Below are 19,515 nucleotides of genomic sequence, written 5' to 3' on the forward strand. Positions count from 1 at the left end.
TTGGCAAGAGGGGTTGGGGCTGCAGTGGGATCAGCCTCATGCAAACAGGGTGTTTGGGGACTTGCAGAGATGCTGAGCTCAGAGTTTCAGCACTATGTGGTCCAGTCACTGCCCCTTCCCTTTTTCCCTTCCACTTCCTTCTCCTCTCTCTCCTCCTTGCCTATTCCTCACCCCTTCCACCCCCTCCCCCTCCTCTCCTCTATCCTTTTCTTCTCTGTGGTCACAAGCTGCAGCCTCGCCCTGGCCAACTGCTCAGTCCCCCTACTGGGGTTCCCTGATTATCCAAACTATCCATATTGTTTGTATCTGCCCAGCATCACTTCTTCTCTTCTGGTAACAGAAGCTCCCTCTTTTGGGGAAACATCCCCCCATCTAGTCTATTTGGTTGTAGGGAGATCTTCATCACTGGACCCCTTCCAGCTTACACAATCAGAGTTCTTCTCTGAGATTTTACATCCTTTCTTTCCTCTGAAGTCAGTTGTAGGTATGATGTAAGCTGGAGCTGTCTGTAGCCTCACTCTCTTCCTACCAAGTGGAGGAAGCTGTGTGCAGAAGAGAATGAGAGAGTGGGAGAGAGGGAGAGAGAGAGAGAGAGAGAGAGAGAGAGAGAGAGAGAGAGAGAGAGAGAGAGAGAGAGAGCGCACTAAGAGATCAAAGGACATTGCTTATTTAGTGCCTGGATCCAGCTGTGCCTGAAGGTAGCTCTATCATGCCTGGACTTTTCCATTACTGGAGCTGCTAAATACCCTTTCCCCATGAACTAGCTTGGGTTGGGCTTTTGTTGCTTTTGACTGAGATGGCCCAGCTAGCACACTAGCTTTCCTTTATTAACTTAGTATGTATTTAACACTTCCTTTGGGCCGGGTTAAGTCTGGAAGATAGATACTATTATTATCCCTATTTCATAGGTTGGGAACAGAGGCATGGAGAATTTAAGCGACTTCTCCAAGATCATTCATTTAATAATGGAGCTGGGATTTGAACTTGGTTCTGCCTTTTCCAAACAATCAGCCAGCTCTAGCCAGAAGCTCCTCTGAAGCCCTCCATATAGGGGTCTGGCAGTTCTTGCTGGGCTGTGGGTGTTCCCCCCTCTCAGCTCCTCCCTATCCTTCTCCCCCACCAGCCCCCGCTTTCACCTGGTCGGAGTGAAACACCCAGGATGAAACCTGCTGGGTTGCCTCTGAGATGCCTTTCTGGATGGGTCCAGTTCACTCTGCTGTCTACCTACCCAGACTGGCAGCAGCCGCCACTGTCAACATTATATACATTCACTGACATTTGATTATATCCAGTTTAGTGCTCGGTTCAGCAGTGTTATTTACTTTTCCTTAAATTGCCTTATCTTATCCATTTGATTTCAATCCCTACATCCTGTCTGCTCTGGGACCACCCATTTGGTTGCATTCTTCTTTTTGGGTCCCTCCTATGTACCTGCTTGGGTACAGAAGGGTCCAGGCAGAACACCTGAAGGGTTGGCTTGAAGGAAATCTCTTCTGACGTCAACTCAGGGCTCAACACTGCCCTGCCCTCTGGGTGAAAACTGGCTGACTGCCTCAGCAGCATCGCATGGGTGGGGGTGGGTGGTGTGGCGCTGTGCTAAGAGCCACAGCATCTCAGCTGTTTTCCATAACATGGGCGTGTGTCTCACCCACTACTTATAGTCAGTTTACAATGTTGTGTCAATTTCTGGTGTACGGTATAATCCATCCATACACATTTTGGTCATATACATACATATATTCCTTTTCATATTCTTTTTCATTATAGGTTACTACAAGATATTGAATATAGTTCCCTGTGCTATACAGTGTAAACTTGTTTACCTATTTTATATATATATTAGCTAGTATCTGCAAATCTCAAACTCCCAAATTATCCCTTCCTACCCGCTTCCCCCCAGGTAACCATAAGTCTGTTTTCTGTATCTGTGAAAAACCATTATTTTTTTTTTTGGTGGAGGTACTGGGGATTGAACCCAGGACCTCGTGCATGCTAAGCATGTGCTCTACCGCTGAGCTATACCCCTCCCACTAGACATGTCTTCTAATCTGTAGATATTTTAGCATTATCTCTAAAAGATAAAGAGACTCTTCTCCAAAACAGAACCACACACATTGATCACACCTAAGGAATAAACTATACTCCCTCAATATCATTCAGCACCTACTCAGTGTTCAAATTTCCCCCATTGGTCCATACTTTTTTTTTAGCAATGTTTCAATTTATTTTTACTGAGTTTATGCTTAGAACACTGTGGGTTGTTGCCTATCTCCAGATGCAGGTGGCTTCTTAATTCAGCTAAGCGTTCCTTTATTTCACCCTTGATTATGACTTCTGCCCCATTTGCTCTGTTTTCTTTGAGAACACGAGTCATATTTAGGTTAAAGTATTACTGGTTTGTATAATCTCTCCCTTCTCTCATTATTCTCTTCCTGACCTTTTCCTTCAGCATGCTGGGAGGCTCTGCTCCAGAGCTTGGCTCTGCATTGCCAATTTGATTTCGCATAGTGACTGGACTGCTGTATTCCCTCCCATCCAACCGTTGGCCACACAGCATTGAAAAGTTTGTAGTTTGTAAAATAGTTTAATAGGATAATCCAAACATCGCAGTTTGTTGATGGGTCTCTTAAGCCTTATTTAACCCGCAGGTTAACCCACCATTGTCTCTCTCTCTGTCCTGGCAATTGATGTGGTGAGAAAACTTGAGTTGTGTCTGTTTTAGAGTTTCCTGTTGTCTAGAGTTTGCCGGCTGCACCTTTCATGGTGTCATTGAACATCTTCCCTTGTCCCTTGTCTCTGCAAAATGGCAGTTAGATCTAGAGGTGTGATCAGAGTTAGGTGAGATATTTTAGCGAGAATACGTCAAAGGGAATGCTGTGCACTTTCACCGGGGAGCCCACGACGGCACGTCTTCTTCACCGCCACCGGCGATCACAGCACAGATGCGCTAACACATTAGGGCTGCAGCACGGTCTTATTCTAATCCAGGGGTCCTCAACTAGGGGTGGTTTCGCCCACAAGGGACATTTATCAATGACTGGAGACATTTTTGTCCAGCATGACTGGGGAGATGTTACCGGCGTCTGGTGGGTAAGGGCCAGGGATGCTGTTCAATGTTCTGTGATGCCCAGGACAGTCTCCTCAGCAGTCACCCAGCCCAAATGTCAATATTCCCAAGGTTCAGAAGCCCTGAACTGATCTAGCATCTTCTTTGTGGTGATTGAATTATTGTTCCCAATTCTTCATTTTTCTTCAATAAAAATGTGTATACCAGCAGGCTGTGGCCTCACGATGAGTGGAGAGGACTTCCTGCCTGTCAACTTTGGGCTTGTCGGGGCCTGCGGGGTGCTCACAGACCTGATGTGAGCAAACATTTGAACCGTATCCTTCCTGTGCTAATGTCTTTCCAAAATGTAAGCACACAATTTCTTAGGTAAATAGCAGCAGATTATGCACATCTTTTCCACCCTAACTTTCCACTCAATAATAGGTCACCAAGTAGTGCTGTATAGAGCTCTTACAGCTGCGTCCCCTCCATCGTGTGGCTATGTCATTGTCATTAACTCCCCCTCCGATGTCATCTGAGTCATTTCCAGTCTTGCTTTTACAAAGAGAGCTTTAGCAAATAACTTGTGCAAACACCTTTTACTATTTCTGCCAGTGTATCTTTGTTACTACAGATTTTTTTCTTGACTATCTCCCTCTTGCCACCCAGGATTCAGTCTAAATAAATGTCGCTTTCTCAGAGTGGTCCTCTTTGATTACACTTGCCAAAGTGGCCACCCCCATCTTCAAGTCACTTTTAAATCTATCCATCACCCCCAATTTTTTCTTCCACCTTGTGCAGGTGATGTGCGTGGGTATTTTCTCTCCTCATCCCAGTGTAAAGTTCCTACAGGGCAGGGGCTACATCTTACTCCCACTATAGACCCTTAGCACCTGGCTAAGGGGTTGAGGGGGTTCCCAGGAGGCAGGACTTTCAGTCTTAAAGCCAGGACAGCCTGGAGCACACCAGGACAATGTGGTTACTCTACCAGCCACGTAGTAAGTGCTCATTAAATATTTATTGAATGCATTTACGTAAACTGGGGATAGATATTTCTTTTTTTATCTACACAGCATCTAATTAAATGTATTTTAATTAGATAACTTTTACAAATCAGAGCATTTCATATAAAAATCTGGATTCCTGCTTTCTGGGGAAAATCAGATGACCTGACAACACAGGGCCCATATTCCCACATGGTAGCTGTCAATCTGGGCCACCTGTATAGATGGGGCGTGTCCTTGCCAGCTCCCCACAGCACCCATTGCCCCCCTTTGCTCACCTCCCAGCCTGCTGGGCCTCGGCAAACCTTTGATGGCCTGATGGCCTCGAGGGTGGCTGTACAAACTCCTGAACCAGACAGATCTGGATTCAGGTTGGGGCCGGGGCATCTACCAGCCCTGCAGCTTCAGTGGGCTCCCCAGCTCTCTGGGCCGCAGTCCCCTCCACTTCACCACCTTCTCCTGTCCTTGGGGTTAAGGCGTTGTTTCCAGACACTCCTGTTACAAAATGAAGGTCTTACGGGGTGGAGGATGTATCAACCCATCATTCTTCCTCTCCTGACTCCCACCCTCAGATTGGAGAGCTGAGCCCTGGAGGGCCCCCACAGCCTTGTGGGTCACCCGGCTCAGCGCCGGCTCAGCCAGGGCTGGGGGTGCTGTGTAAGACCTGGTGTGCTCCTGGCTAGTATTGGGAGTAAGAGCCAGGGTGGGGGTTACCATCGTGATCACCCCGCAAAACGGGTGCCAGGAGTTGAGTCTGGAGACCGGAAGAGGTCGAGGAGAGAGAAAGGAGACTGGAGGCAGAGGCTCATGGGGACAGAGTATGGAGACTAGGAGCTGACGCAAGGGGCGGGACTTTCTGTGCCAGGAGCTCAGATCTATCCTCTTAAAATGCAAATCCTCTGGGAGGGCTGGTTTCTCATTTCTTCTGCTGTTGTGGAAAGTAGAAGATTTGAGGCTCAAATCTTCCTGAAATCGGGGGCTTAGACTTGCTCTGTAGGCAGCCCTCCTTGCCCCAGAGACCACGGACCACGTGGATGCTGTAGCTAGAGGTCTGGCAACCCACTCTGTACCCCCCTCCCCCGCCACACACACCCCGGTCCATCACGGTCAGCCCCTGCCTGCCCTAAATGTTGCTAAATGATGTATCTCATCCCTCGCTCTAGGCTCCTCTCAGAATCTCCTCCTCCCTTCCCAGCTGAGCTGTCCCCTCCTCCAGGAAGTCTTCCTGAACACTTCCTCCATCAGAGTTTTGGGTCATTTCTCTGCGACTGCGTACGTGTCTCTTTCTCCAGTAGTGTTGTGAATTCCAAGGGCGCAGGGGCTGTGGTCGGTCTGGTGCACCGTAGTGTCTCTTCCACCTAGTAAATGTGAATAGATGTGCGTGAGTGGATAAAGGAAGATGTGATTCACTATTGTATGGCTGAGACAGGGCGGCGGGGAAGGTGAGAAGGGCGTGGGGATGATGGAAGGAGAACTCAGAGGAAGACAGATCTTTCCCACTTGGATGGGGGCTTGCTTCCCCAAGCCCATCCCCTCGGCGGCCTTGCAAAGTCATCTCCTGCTTGCAGTTCATAATCAGTGTGAGTGGGGATGTCCCCTGCTGGGGCACGGTGGGGAGGGCAGCCAAGGTCACCCTAGAGGCAGGGGCTTCATGTTCCTCCCTGGAAGGTGGCCCAGGGAAGGAGAGGATGTGTGTGTGTGTGTGTGTGTGTGTGTGTGTATGTAGCTAAGGCCACTGTCCCACCTGTCATGGGTCATTCAAGGACCCGAACAAGGTATCTCTCGTGAGTGGACAAGTCTGCCAGGGTGTCCCTTCCTCTCCTCTTCCCCTGGGCATGTCCCAGTCTCTTCAGTCTTTTCTCCAAATCTACTTTACTGAGGTAGAAGATGCTGGTCAACTGGCATCTTCCAGCCTGCCTGGCAGAGGAGGCGGGACCCTGACCCAGACATCTTTACTTAGGAAAGCTACCTGCCAGTGGGGTTTGGGCAATGGGAGGGGCTTCCTTACACCAGGGACCTTTCCCTGAGGTCTAACCCAGATCATTTATGCTGCACGGACCATGCTTTGCTGGGGAACTTGCCCTTGACCAGACTTTTAGGTCCATGTTGTGCAGCCCTGCCCTGCCCAGACCAGCAGCTGTCAGCTGGCCGGCTGTAGGGGGGAAATATTGCAGCCTTTCCCCCTTTCTTTTCCCTCTTTCTCTCCATTCAATTGAAAAAGGGAGGTCATAAACGTGGCAGGTTCATTAACTAGAAAATACACTCCAAACCACACAAATGAAATTCAACTGACTGGCAAAACAACATTTTTTATTGCTTTGCTCTTCATGGGTGAAAGGGAGGTTTTTGTCTCTGTCGTCACATGGTTCTGAGCGTCTCTGCACCGAGGGGCTGGCAGCCCAGTGGGGCGTGGCTTTACCAAACTGGGTTCTAAAATGTTGATTCTGGGGGCAGGTCTACACTGCAGGATTCACCGATGGCTGGCAGGGGCCCCCAGAGAGCAGACTGGGGAGACTGAGGCCCAGAGAGTTTCCATCCCTTTCTCAAGGTCACAGTAGCTCTTTGGGCCTATGAACTTTTCAGGATCCTGTAAAAAAAAAAATTCTGAGACCTTAAAATATTTATTGGCTCTAAAATGGGAAAAGAAAACTGTGAAATCGAAATTAATAAATGTTAAATGTCTACAAAATGTAACATTAGGTCAACGGCATTAACGACTGCATTTGGTATTCATAAAAGTGTCATTACACGCAAAAGCAATTTGTCAGCTCCATTCTCCCACTCTGTAAGGGATCCCGGGTAGGCAAGAGAATGGATGGGAAGCAGTGCCATCCACCAATTACATCAGTGCCCGCTAGCCAAACAATTCTAGGAGCAAAATTATAAAAATCTTTTTAAAAAATTGTGGCAAAATTGTTACACTTAATATGAGCTCTTGGTGCACTTTGCTCCGACAGACGGGAGGGGGTTAGCCTCTTGTCTCGGGCTTGTCTGACGTCTGGGGCCAGCCTTTGGCATTCGTGAAATTTCAGGATTTCTGGCATCTTCACTGCCAGTAACCCCTCACTATAAGGAGGGAGGGATTTTAGAGAAGACGGGAAGGAGCCCACGAGAGGCTCTCCTGTCCCTCTGACTCTGTCACCAAGTTCCCTCTGCAGGGGTGGTTGCCATCTCCCTGTTAAGAAAAGCTTCCTGGAGTCTGGGAGCATGGCTGCAAGCCCGTCACCAGGGAGGTGTTGGGATTCAAGCCACAGGCTCGCCTAGAGGAGAAGGGGGTCTTGGGAGGAGCCCGAGGGTGGGGGCTGCCCGGCGCAGGCTGTGCAGAGGCATCTCAGAACTGCCAATGGAAGGACACTTGTGACTGGTGGCACATCTCTGGTTCAGCATCACATCTTAGCCTGGCTCTGCCACAAAGAGCTGTGTGACCCTGAGGGAGACATTTTCCCTCTCTAGGCCTCAGTTCTTCACTTAACAACTAAGAGTATTAGACCATCCCTTTGAAGTTTGAGAGTAAGAAGAGGTCTGTTAATGAAACCTCCCCATTTTACGGCTGGAACGAATGAGTCTCAGAGAAGGGAAGGGATCCATCCAAGGTCACACAGGGAGATAGGGTGGAAATGAAGCCAGAGCCCCCTCTGAGTCCCGCCATGCCATCCCACTTGTCTCCACTCCCTCCACTGCTGGGCCTTCTTGCAGGGACCCAGCTCCTGTGGGGACCACAGTGCCCAGGGCATTAGGTCACTGGGAGCAGGGGACCTCATATCATTTCCCCCAAGAACTCTTTCTCCATCATTTCCCCCATCCTTGAAAGAGCACTGGATTTGAAATCAGAAACCTGGGCTTCCTACCCTACCTAACAGATGTGTGACCTTGGGCAAGGCACTCAACCTCTCTGGTTCTCAGTTTTCGAATCTATAAAATGGAGCAGAGGTGGGCTCTTCCCAGCTGGTCGGTGGCAACAGCTGCCGGCGGCCACCTGCTCTGGAGGGGACACCCCTCTGTGCCCACCCAGGAAAGATGTCATTAAATCTATAAGTTGTCACATAAAAACCACTTCATCTGGAGAGGAGGGAGCAAGCTGTTCCTTTCAGAAGCCAGGGAGGGAGGGAGGGGCTGGCCTGCTCCCAGGAGATACAAATACCATCCCCCAGGACCCCTCCCTCTCCCAGGGGCCCAGGGGGACCCAGGGGAACCCAGGCTTAAGGTGACATGTGCTGTTGCTGGTAATTGGCCCAGCTCTGGCTCCCTCCTGTCCCCATTCCCATCCTCAGTCCCCTCCCCCTCTGACCAGAGAGCTCGAAGTGTCCAGAGTCCCTGAAAGTTGCCAGGAGTCTCCTGGTTGGGGTTTTGGCTGGAGCGAGGCCCTGGATCCCCGGCAGAGGGGTTGCTGAGTGGAGGGGCTTCCAGGGCTGGGGGCCTGGCACCTGGGCATAGCTTTGTAGGCTGGGGAGAGATGTGCATTGAACAGAAATGTGTTTCCAGCCTTTGGCCAGCTGACTCTGGAGAATGTTCTAAATAACACTGAACATAGGCTCCCTTGAGCTAAACAATCTGGGAGGAAATGAAACTGGGGATTATTTCTTGGGGAAACCTGGGACCTTCTTTTCTCCAACTCTATCTCATTCCAAAGAGGAAGACAGACTCTTTCTCTTCTTGAGCACTTATTATGCACCAGACACCTCCCGAGCATTTTACTTGTATCGTCTTATTTAATCCTCCCCCCTGCCCTTTGGGAGTAGGCATTATCTGTTATCCCCACTTTACAGATGGAGAAGCTGAGGCTCAGGTGACTGGCCTAAGGTCATGTGACTAGAAGATTGCAGAGCAGGGATTTGAAAGTGGATCAGGGGCTGTACAGCGTGAGCCACTGACCACTAAGTGACACTGCTCTTGCGGACACTTGGCCACCAGTACCCTGGGAACTGACGTTTTTACACTCGGGTCAGCCACCCACCCCCTCTGGGCCTCCTGGCTCCAGGAGCCAGGCCTGACCACATGAGGCGTTCCAGTAGCCCTCCCCTGCTCTGTTTTCTGCAGGCGTGTCAGCCTCCCGAGGTCCACGTGCCTGGCCCCTGACACCCACCCCCGCATGCGCACAGTTCAGCTCTCACTAGCAGGAGGCCAGGGGCAAGGAGAGATCAGGAGCCAGAAACCTGTGGGTTGAGGCCATGTGGGGAGGCCCATCGGGTTAATGAGAAACCTGTCCCTGCAGACATGAGCGGTGATACCACCACGATGATCTCTCTGCCTGAGGCCCCCGGCCCTGCCCTATTGACTCCATTCAGTTTTATCGATTGGCAGGGGCCCTGTGGGAGCCAAGGGGCAGGAGAATCAATGTCCCAGGGCCAGTGGGGCTGTACCTGTGGAGCAGGTGAAGAGAGTGGTGTGGGTCGGGGCCCCAGCGTGGTCCTGCTGAGATTTCAGACCTCTGTCTGCAGAGGGGAAGGGGATACCTTCCTAGGAGACTGTATGAAGGGTGATCCTGTTTTGTGGCTTCCTCCCAGTCCTTCTCTGCAAGGAGCACCAAGGCAGGTTGCCCAGCGCAGAGGCTCTGCTGACCCCCTGGCTTATCTGACCAGCCTTTTCACTCTAGGTCTTCCTACCACTCTCCCAGTACCCGCTGTGGCTCCCAGCTACCTCTTGTGTTACTCTACCATTTCTCCTCACTCTTCACCCCCTTCTCAGGGACCTTTTCCAGATTCCCATCTCTAACTCTGAACACTTTACTGAGTTCCAAACCCACAAGTCTCCTGCCCATTGGGCATCCCCCGCAGGACGATCCCAGGCCCCTCAGACTCAACCAGACCAAACAGGACTCATCATCTTCCTTCTACAACCTCCTTACTACCTGGTTGCCCCATCCCCGGTTTCCCTGCCCCAAGTTTCCCCCGCCTCAGTGAATGGCAGAGACAAACTATGAACATAAGCAAACACGAGTGTCAGATGGTGTTTCGTGTGACATAGGGGAGCCAGTGGGGTAAGGAGGTGGAAGCAATTAGAAGTGGGATGGGCTGTGTCTGGTAGTCAGGGGTGGCCTCTGAGAAAATGCCACTTGACCTGAGAGCCGAATGATGAGACAGCTGGCTTTGTAAGGATCTGGGGGAAGGTTTTCTGGGCAAGGGGGAATAGCATGTGCAAAGGCCCTGAGGCAGAAGCAGTGAGTCTGGTGGGTTTGAGAAACAACAGGAGAACCAGTGCAGGGTGAGGGTGGTGGGTCATGTTGAATGTTGTGCAGGATTAAGTCAGAGAAGTCAGCAGGCAAAGCGGTGCAGCGGGAGCCTTTGAGGCTTTTAGAGAAGAGAGTGTCACATCATGCGATTAATGTTTTTAAAAGGATCCCTCTGGCTATTGGGTGGCTAAGGGAGCTGGAATCATTTAGGGAGTTGATGTGGAAAAGGAATGTAGGGACAAGATGTACGAAGAAGCAGTCAGAACTGGGATGTGTTTTGGAGACAGAGCCGACAGGATTTGCCAACTGGATGCGGTAGGTCGGACAGAGAGGAATACGAGATGATGTCTGGTCTTTTGTTCTGAGCAGCTGAGATGAGGAATAAGAAGGGAGGAGGAGGTGTAGAGGGAAATTGAAATTTCTGTTCTGAAGTCCCATTCTTGTGAAAATTTCAAGGAGGCAGCTGAATGTACGAGTTTGGGGCTCGAGAGAGACATCAGGGCTGGAGATATGAATATTAGCTGATAATGTGAGTCCAGCCTCCTGGACTTGTGCTCACACTTTGCAGCTGATGTCTCTGTTCCCTGTTGGAGCAGAACCTCCTGAGGGCAGAGTTGGGTCTTAGAATTGTTGCATCTCCAGTGCTTTGCAGCAGTGGAGGTACTAGGGGTTAAATCCAGGACCTCATACATGCTAAGCACACACTCTACCACGGAGCTAGTTCCCTCCCTACAAAGCCTTCTTGTTTCCTATGCACATGCAAGATAGATTTCCTTGATGAGTGACTAAAGATAGAGGCTTGAAAATTCGCTGGCTGAAATATTTTTTTCCTTTCCCATAATTTCTAGATTCAAGAAATAGAGAAGTCAAGAGTCTCTTTTAGGGGAAACAAAAAGGTAAGTCCCATCAGCCCTCAGGCAGGATCTTAACCCCCAAGGGTTTGCCCTGGAATCTCTTTCCGTCACTGTGGGGGAGGGGGTGCGTGTTATGTTCAGTGACACAAAGTATCTTAATGATAATGCTGTATAATAGCTTAATGCCTTCCTAGAGCTATTACCTATAATCACAGACGGTGCCTCAATGCCACACCGCCTACGAGTGCTGGGAAGCCTCTGCCCCAGAAATCTTTCACCCTGCTCGCATGATTTTAACCTCACAAATTTCCCACTTAGAGGTGGGGGGGGCAGGAGCAGCACCCCCATTCTAACAATGTCATTTTCATGGGATGGAGACAGATCTACGATCAGAGGCTCCGAACACCCCACTCTGGCTTGTCCTCCTTCCCCAGCAGCCTCCAGATGTTCTGGGCAGACTGGGGTCCACTTCAGTTCCCGTGTCAGTGGAGAATCAAGGGCAGAGGCTTGGCTCCCTCCTCCCAGCCCCGCCCCCCAGCCTTCTCCCACAGCCGGGTTTGGCTGGAGGACTCTGATCAGACATCTGGCCAGAAGGGACTGCGGTAGGGGAAGGGAGATGGGGGACAAGGGCTTCCCAATTTCCCAGAAGAAAACATTATTTTGTCTCTTGGCAACAGCCTCTTTGAAGATGCTATCCAAACTTTTGTCCTTATTTCCCGCTGACTATGCCTCTCCAGGAGCCTTTGGCCCCTGGCTCTCCGTCTGGTCTGTAGCCGTCTCGTTTCCAACCCCGCCCTTCCTTACGAAGGCAGCCATCCTGGGGGAAGCTTTATAGGAGTCCCTGGAGCTCCTGGGCTGGGAGTGAGAAATTCGCAACTAGGGACAAGCGCATCTCCCTTTCAGACTCACTAGGCCAACAACAATAATAAAGCACGCGTTCCATGCCGAACACTCTTCATACACAGTCTCGTGATTGACAGTTATTTTCCCATTTCACAGAGGTGGAAACTGAGGCTTGGAGAGGCTGAGTGCCTTGCCCAAGGTCACCCATTCAGTGAGAAGCAGCAGAGGGATTTGAATCCTTGTCTGGCTGACTGTCACTTATCAGGTGGCCTCGACTACTACCTCTTCTTGGCCACCTCTGGATGTGCAGGCCTCACTGTCTTGCACAACCCTTGCCTGGAGGCCCAGAGCTCCCAAGGCCTGCTCTGAGTGCAGGGACTGGGGTTGGCGGGGCAGATGGCAAGGAAAGCTTATGGAATGCCAGATGCTCAGCAGAGCTGTCTGCTTGCTCCTTCCCTGTGCCTGCCTCCACCTGCCCCTCCCTCTCAACTTTTCAGGTGCTTCTGCTGCTTAGCCTTGACTCAGGAGGCCCGGAAGCCAGGGAGCATCACGTCTGCTGCTGTGTTTCTTCCACAGTTTGTAGTTTTCAGAAATTTCTCACACACCTGCTTGCCAAAAGCCCTGGGAAGCTGGAAGGGACATCCACAGCCCATCTGGGAGGGGTCTGATGCTCAGACAAGTGAGGTGCCCAAGACCACACAGCGTGTCAGGGGGAAGCTGGGACCTGGTCTTCCAGGGGGCAGAGAGGGAGAAAGGGACTCCATCACGGCCTCAGCCTGGCCCAGTCTGTCCTGCCGGTGCTGAAGCCATCTCCCCTGGGGGGAAAAATTGAAACAATAGTATCTAGCATCTGTCAAACAATTGCTAACCTGGTAACTCTAAGGGCTTTGCATGTGCTGTTAATTCATTCACTTATGCTACAACCCTGTGTGTTGGCACTGCTATAACCTCCATTTTACAGATGGGGAAACTGAGGCACAGAGAGGTTACTGTCACCCAGCTAGTGAGTGACACAGCCAGGATTCAAATGCAGACTGCCTCCAGAGGGCTGCAATAGTATTTGATAGTGATTTATGGAAAAATAGTATTAAGTATAAAAATTACATCAATGTACATGTTTACGCAATTGCCTTTATTGAAAAGAATGCAGTAGCGTGAAATCAAGACCATCTCAGAGGGTCTGCGGTTTTACCTGTTCTGGGAGGCTGTGAAGGGCAGCCACAGGCAGGCAGGCTCTGGTGTCATGTCAGGAGGTCCTGGATTTAAGTCCTTCACTCCCCACTCACTAGCTGTGGACCCTCAGGCAAATTATAGAATCGCTTTGAGCCTGTTTCCTTCTCTGTAAGACGAGAATAATATTACTGTCCACATCAAGGGGCTGTTGGGAGGATGAAATAAGAAGCCACATATATAATACTTGGCCTAGTGCCTGAGATCTGGTCGCAATTCAACCAATGAGCTTTCATTATTGTTTCGAAAAAAGCTGCAAATTGTTTGTGGTGGTTTGTTGGGCGTTCAGGTGGTGTGGTGGGGAGCTCTCTGGGGTTGTGTCTCCAGTGTTCATGTTATCTCTTGCTGCATACAAAATCGCCCCAAAACATAGTGGCTTAAAACAACAGCATTCATTCTGCTCAAAATAGGCAGGACTCGGGAGCAGTAGCTCATCTCTACCCACGTGGCATCAGCAGGAGCAGCTGGACCGGGGCTGGATCATCCATGTTCAAGAGGACTCACATCTTGATGAGTTGGTCCTGGACGACAGGTTAGGATGGGTCAAGAGCTTCACTTTCTCTCCATGTGGGTCTCTCTGCAGCCTGCTGGGGCTTCCTCACAGCATGGTGCTGGATTCTAAGTATGAACATGCCAAGAGAACCAGGTGGAGGCTGTTTCACCTTTTAGGACCAAGATTTGAAAGTCAGATACCATTGCTTCTGTTGAAGCAGTCACAAAGGTCCTCCAGATTCAAGTGAGGGGACACAGAACCCATTACTCAATGGGGAGGAGCATCAAAATCCTATAATAAAAAGAGCACATGGGATGGGAGAGATGGGTTCATCTATCTTTGGAAAATATGCTCTCCCACCCTCAACCACCCATCTTTTCATTAGTCAGAATGGGGGAGGCTTTCCCTTGAATCTCAGTGGCTTAACACTGGGAAGCCATGTTTCTCACACTCGTAGTCCATGTGGGTTGGCTGACACCCACTGGCTGCCCTCCTCCATGCAAGAAATAAGAGATCCTGGCACCTCCTGCTTTATGATACTGCCATCCTAAACTTGGGCCTTTGAAGTCAGTATTGAAGTGGGAGAGAAAAACGTAGCTGAAAATGCAGGGCGTTATGGCCAGACCTAGAAACGGCACCCAGCATTCAGCCTGCATCTCATTGGCTAGAAGCCAGCCTGACAGTCCCAACCCATCTGCAAGGGCAAGGTGGGACATGGTGTTTTCCTGTGTGCACAGGAAGAGGACCACGGCAGCGCAGGGTGACCCGTGCCCAGTACGTCCATCTGGCCACCGTTTCTGGCAAAATGAGATGTGAGGTCTTGCTTAATTTCCAAGTGAGAAATTAGTTTCCTGGATCAGGAAGCTGATCAAGACTACCACCTGGGAGATGTAGGCGCTGCCAGGGACCCCGAAGTGCTGTAGATATGGGGTGTCTACCAGTCCTCCTGGGCTTGGAAGCTTACCCTTCCTACCCACACTGAGCTCTCTCCCACCCTGTCCCTTCTCCCAGCTCTAAGTATCTGCCAGCCACGGATACTGGACCACTGGCAGAGCTAGGAATTCTGGATGAGCCACGCTGGGAAAAAGACTGAGGGGAGGAAGATGTGGGAATGTTAAGTTTCAGGGGCTTGGAGAGCATCCAGCTGTAGACAGGTTACAGAGTAGGCAGCAAGAAGATACTCCATAGATGCTCCATTAATTTAGGAAAAGATGGAAGAATCATGTAAAGCGTGTCCACTTTTCTTAATGATAATCGTAATGACGAAAATAAAAGCAACAGCTGCCATTTACTGAGCACGAGGCAGCTCCACCTGCAGTGAGTAATTCATGAACATTTTTCTTATTTAATCCCTTCACCCCAGTGAGGCCGTAGGTAAGGCGCACAGGGGGCCTCCCCACGTGGCTTGTCACGTGTCGTCCCCTTTGAGGTACTTAGGGCTGGATAGGGATGTGATTAGCGCCATTTCTCATGGAACCTCGGCACTTGTCTCTGTCACTGGATTCTCAGAGGTACTTGACGGATGTCTGTTTTCCCTGCTGAACTCTAAGTCCCAGGAGAGCAAAATCAGTGTCTGTTTCCCTCCCAGCTATATCTTGACTGCCCATGTGGTGGAACTTAATTCATATTTTTGGAATAAATGAATAAATAAACCAAAGGGTCAGTTTCTCCAGGACCTCTGACAGGCTCCCTTGGACCTGGCAATGGTGGTCCTCGTGGAAGATCTAGATGTCCAACTGACCACAGTAAACTCAGAAGGAGGGGCCTGAGAACCCTGGTCTCCCACTGCTAGAGCTTTCTGACAACTTCCTCCTTCTTGTAAAAGTCAGTTACATGCTGATTATAAATCTCTCTGTAAAAAATTGCTTTCAAACTTAGCAACTAGATTAGTCAGCATTCTCCAGGGAAACAGAACCAATAGGATACATATATATACACACACACATATATTATATATATATATGATTAATTATAGGACTTGACTCACATGACTTTGGAGGCTGAGAAGTTCTCCCATCTGCCATCTGCAAGCTGGAGGACCAGGAAGGCCGGGGGTGTAATTCAGTCGAATCCAAAGGCCCGAGAACTAGGAGCACCGATGTCCACGGTGGAAGATGGTTGCCCCAGCTACAGCAAAGAAAGGAAATTTGCCCTTCCTCTGTCTTTTTGTTCTATTCAGGCCCCAGATGGATTGAATAATGCCCACCTGCATTGGTGAAGGGCCATCTCCTTTACTTGGTCTACCAATTCAAATATTAATCTCTTCTGGAGACACCCTCATGGGCATATGAAGAAGAAATAATATTTTACCAGCTGTCTGGTCAACCCTTAGTCTAGCCAAGTTGGCAAGTAAAATTAACCACCTCAAGTCCGCCTCTTGTCAACTTGGCACCCATGCAGCTCCCCTTAAACCATACTTACTCTCCAATAAAGACAATAACAAGGTCGTAATTCTACCTAACACGATAGAACTATGCTTCATACAACTGAAAATGCACTGATCCCTCTCCCAGAAGAGGAGGTAAAGTCCTGGAATGATGTTTACTGGCCTCCTGATCTCCCGTAACTTAAACACTATGACGTAAAATTAGCAATATATAAATACTGACATTTTATGTGACACGAAAAGGGAATAAGAGAGGAAAGGCAACAAAGATATCTGTTTAATATATGTGTGTATATACACGAGGGTATTCCTAACAAATAAGGAGGAAACACTCATTACAGTCACCTGTTTTGTCTTGCAAGTGAGCACGTGGTCATAGCTGGTATTTATAACTCCCGTCCTCTGCTGTGCAGTCTGTATTCCCTTTGACTTCAGAAAGCACCTTAGCCAAGGTAGTCCTGCCTGGATTGGGTTGCAGTTTTCCATCGATCTTAATCACAGGGTATGGTACCTAAGAGATATCCTGAGGGATCTCTTGTATACCAGATACTCTTCCTTACTTGCCTCGTGGAGCAGTAGTCCAGTTTCCCCTTGGTACTCAGACTCAGTCACCCCAGCCAACACCGTAACTCCCTTATTTGCCTATTGATCTAGAGGCCTGAGGCGCCCAGAGTGACCCGGTGGCAGCCTTAACTTCCAGCTCAGTGGAATCATGGTGTGTCTCCTGGTGGAAGCATTCATCCCTCTGTAAGTGAGATCTCTAGGCCAGCAGAGCATGAAGTCATGGGAAGAGGAAGCAAACGTTTTGCTAGTGGGTCGCTAGAGGGTAAGAGTGAGTGGTGCCACTCTCATTTCCAGCCCCGATCCCTGGACCATGCATCCTGGCTATTGGAGAAACAGCACCACATATTGGATGCTGACTCAGAGCATAGGTAGCCTTCTGGAGAACCTTGCCTCAGCCCTGCAAGGTATTGCCATCTAGCTAGTTAGCTATGACCGAGTCTTTAAAAGGCTCTTCCACCATTCTATCAAGCCAGCTACTTAGCTTCTTCGGGAGGGTGGGGAACATGGTAAGACCAGTGAGTTCTATGAGCACAAAACCATTGCCACATTTCTGTTGCTGGGAAGTGAGATTCTTAGTAGGAAACAAGGCCATGTATGAAGAAATACCATGACAGTGAATGAGGTATCCTGAATGAATCAGTATATAATCACACATCTGGCTGTTCCTCCTCCCAAAGAAAGTGAATTACTGGGAGCATTGCCCAAAGTTCTGCACACTGGGAGGGTTTCTCTTCACCCAAGAGGGGATGGAGTGTTGCAGCTGCTCGCTTTCAGGGGTTACCTGGCTATTGTGCAGAACCATCTATAAACCAGGTCCAAGTCTTTCCTTCCTCTGTTGACTGATTGCAGGGAACTCCTCATAGGTGCAGGGTGGGAGAGACAAGGCAGTGTAGCAGGAGTGGGGACCATGGACATCTGGGCTCGCTCTTTCTTTTTTAACTGAAGTATAGTTGATTTACAATGTTGTGTTATTTTCCGGTGTATAGCATAGTGATTCGGTTATACATATATGTATATTCCTTTTCATACTCTTTTTCATTATAGGTTATTACAAGATATTGGATATAGTTTTCTGTTTCTTTATGTACTGACTCATGCTCAGGCCTGATCTACTGCTTCCATTTGATGATGGAATGTTGCTGAGCACGCCCAGCATCATGGCTTGATGGGTCAGAAAACACCTAGACATAATGTTTTACCAGCTACGTGGACGTCCCTTAGGCCATTCAAGTTGACACATAAACCATCATGCAATCATCACAGTAGCTTAAAACAGCCGGAGTGGGGGTTTAGCTCAGTGGTTGAGCATGTGCGTTGCATGACAAGGTGCTGGGTTCAAACTTCAGTACCTCCATTAAAAAAGATAAATAAATAAATAAACCTAATTACCCCACCCCCCAAAAGAACCAAATAAGCTTAAAACAACAGTTTATTATTAATACTCACATTTCTGTGGGTTGACTACACTCAGCTGGGTGGATTTCCCTTGGGTTCTCTCATGTGGTTCCAGCCAGATGGTGGCTCGAGCCAAAGTGATCCAAAATCTCGACAGGGCTGATTGTCCAAGCTGGTTTTTCTCATGCCCACATCTGATGCCTCATTTATATGCTAGGGAGCCAGGGCTGCCCAGCCATGTCTCCCTCTTTCTTCAGCCTCTCCACGTGGCTCGCTTGGGTTGCCTCATGAGCACGGAAAATAGTTGGACTTCTTACATGGTGGCCGGCTTTTCCCAGAGCGAGTGTTCCAAGAAGCCGAGGTAGAAGTTACAAACTTCCTTGTGACCTAGCTTTGAAGGCCACACAGCATCACTGTCATCATGTTTTATTGGTCAACAACAAGCCACAGGCCAGCCCAGATTCACGGGGAGGGGACCATATGGCGAGCGGTACAGTTTACTGGGGGGGGGGGTGATCTGAGACCAGTCACCGCAGGGCTGAAAACAGATGTGGTGCAGAAGGCAGGTCTCTGTGCTATAGGTCAGAAGACCTGGATCCCGGTCCTGGTTCTGCTGGTCACCTTTGGACAACTGTCTTGACCTTTCTGGGTCTCAGCTTCCCTAGATATAAAATGACAGAAGTAGACTAGATGATCGTGAATGTTCCCCTGGCACCAACAGATGTGGCCTTGGCTCTTGAAAGCATGAGTTAGCCCTGCTCTGCAGGCTGGGCCTCTGATGGAGTAGGTGAGCCAGTTGTCCACCTGAAATCCCAGAGCCCATGACTCCCAACTGAGCTCCTAGACATGAGAACTGAGAACCATTAGGGCTCGAAGTCCTGAGCTTTGGGGGAATACTGCCCTCCCCCGCCATCCCTGGGTGCGTTATTCACAAGTTTGTTACCGTTTAATCTAATCACCAAATGCTATTTATTCTGCCTTCTCACCAGAGATTTACCTATTTATTTTACATTTCAAATGAGTTGCTCATTATTCTGTCATTTGAGGCTTTATTTTGTAATTTATTTGGCAAGGAAAATGATGCTGTATTGAACACAGTACGTTCTGGGGCCCCCCTCTTAAAGGGCCTCCCCGAACTTCTCTCTGCAGGAGGCCTTTTTGGTGGGTGATGGGGAGAGACGGAAAATTCTGCTCTTCCCTAGAGTCTAAACCCTTCTTTCACAGGACTCTCCAATAAGCTCACCAAGGGCTGAGGCAGGTAGGAAGTTCAGGATGGGCTCTGCAGTGAACATACCTTGGCTTAAGTTGTGACTTTGCCACTTAGTTCTCAGCCTTGGGCCTTCACATCCTTGGGCCAGTGGCTCAACCTCTTTTGAGCCTTTGTTTCCTCATCTGTAAAGTGGGAAGGTAATAGGTAGCAGCCTCATGGGAGTTGTTATGAAGACTCAGTGGATGGGGCATGACCAGTGCTTCCCCAGCTTCGGGCACATAGTAGTGCTCCCTAAATTAGCTGTGAACTCATTTTGTCCTG

General features: G+C 49.4%; 1 long non-coding RNA gene across 3 annotated transcripts; it reads right to left on the reverse strand.

Annotated features, from left to right (window-relative positions):
* Positions 1 to 11,990: 11,990 nt before the first annotated feature.
* Positions 11,991 to 18,369, reverse strand: LOC140700986 (uncharacterized). 3 transcript variants are annotated; one of them, XR_012079758.1, is made up of 4 exons: positions 18,036 to 18,369; positions 15,627 to 15,766; positions 13,592 to 13,930; positions 11,991 to 12,731 (listed from the first exon to the last, which is right to left on the reverse strand). It is a non-coding gene; the product is annotated as an uncharacterized lncRNA (long non-coding RNA). The 3 variants fall into 3 exon arrangements; XR_012079757.1 differs by having other exon boundaries at positions 13,109 to 13,930; XR_012079756.1 differs by lacking the exon at positions 11,991 to 12,731 and having other exon boundaries at positions 13,052 to 13,930.
* Between the last annotated feature and the right edge of the window lie 1,146 nt (positions 18,370 to 19,515).

This window comes from Vicugna pacos, chromosome 13 (assembly GCF_048564905.1).
Source record: "Vicugna pacos chromosome 13, VicPac4, whole genome shotgun sequence".
Lineage (NCBI taxonomy): Eukaryota > Metazoa > Chordata > Mammalia > Artiodactyla > Camelidae > Vicugna > Vicugna pacos.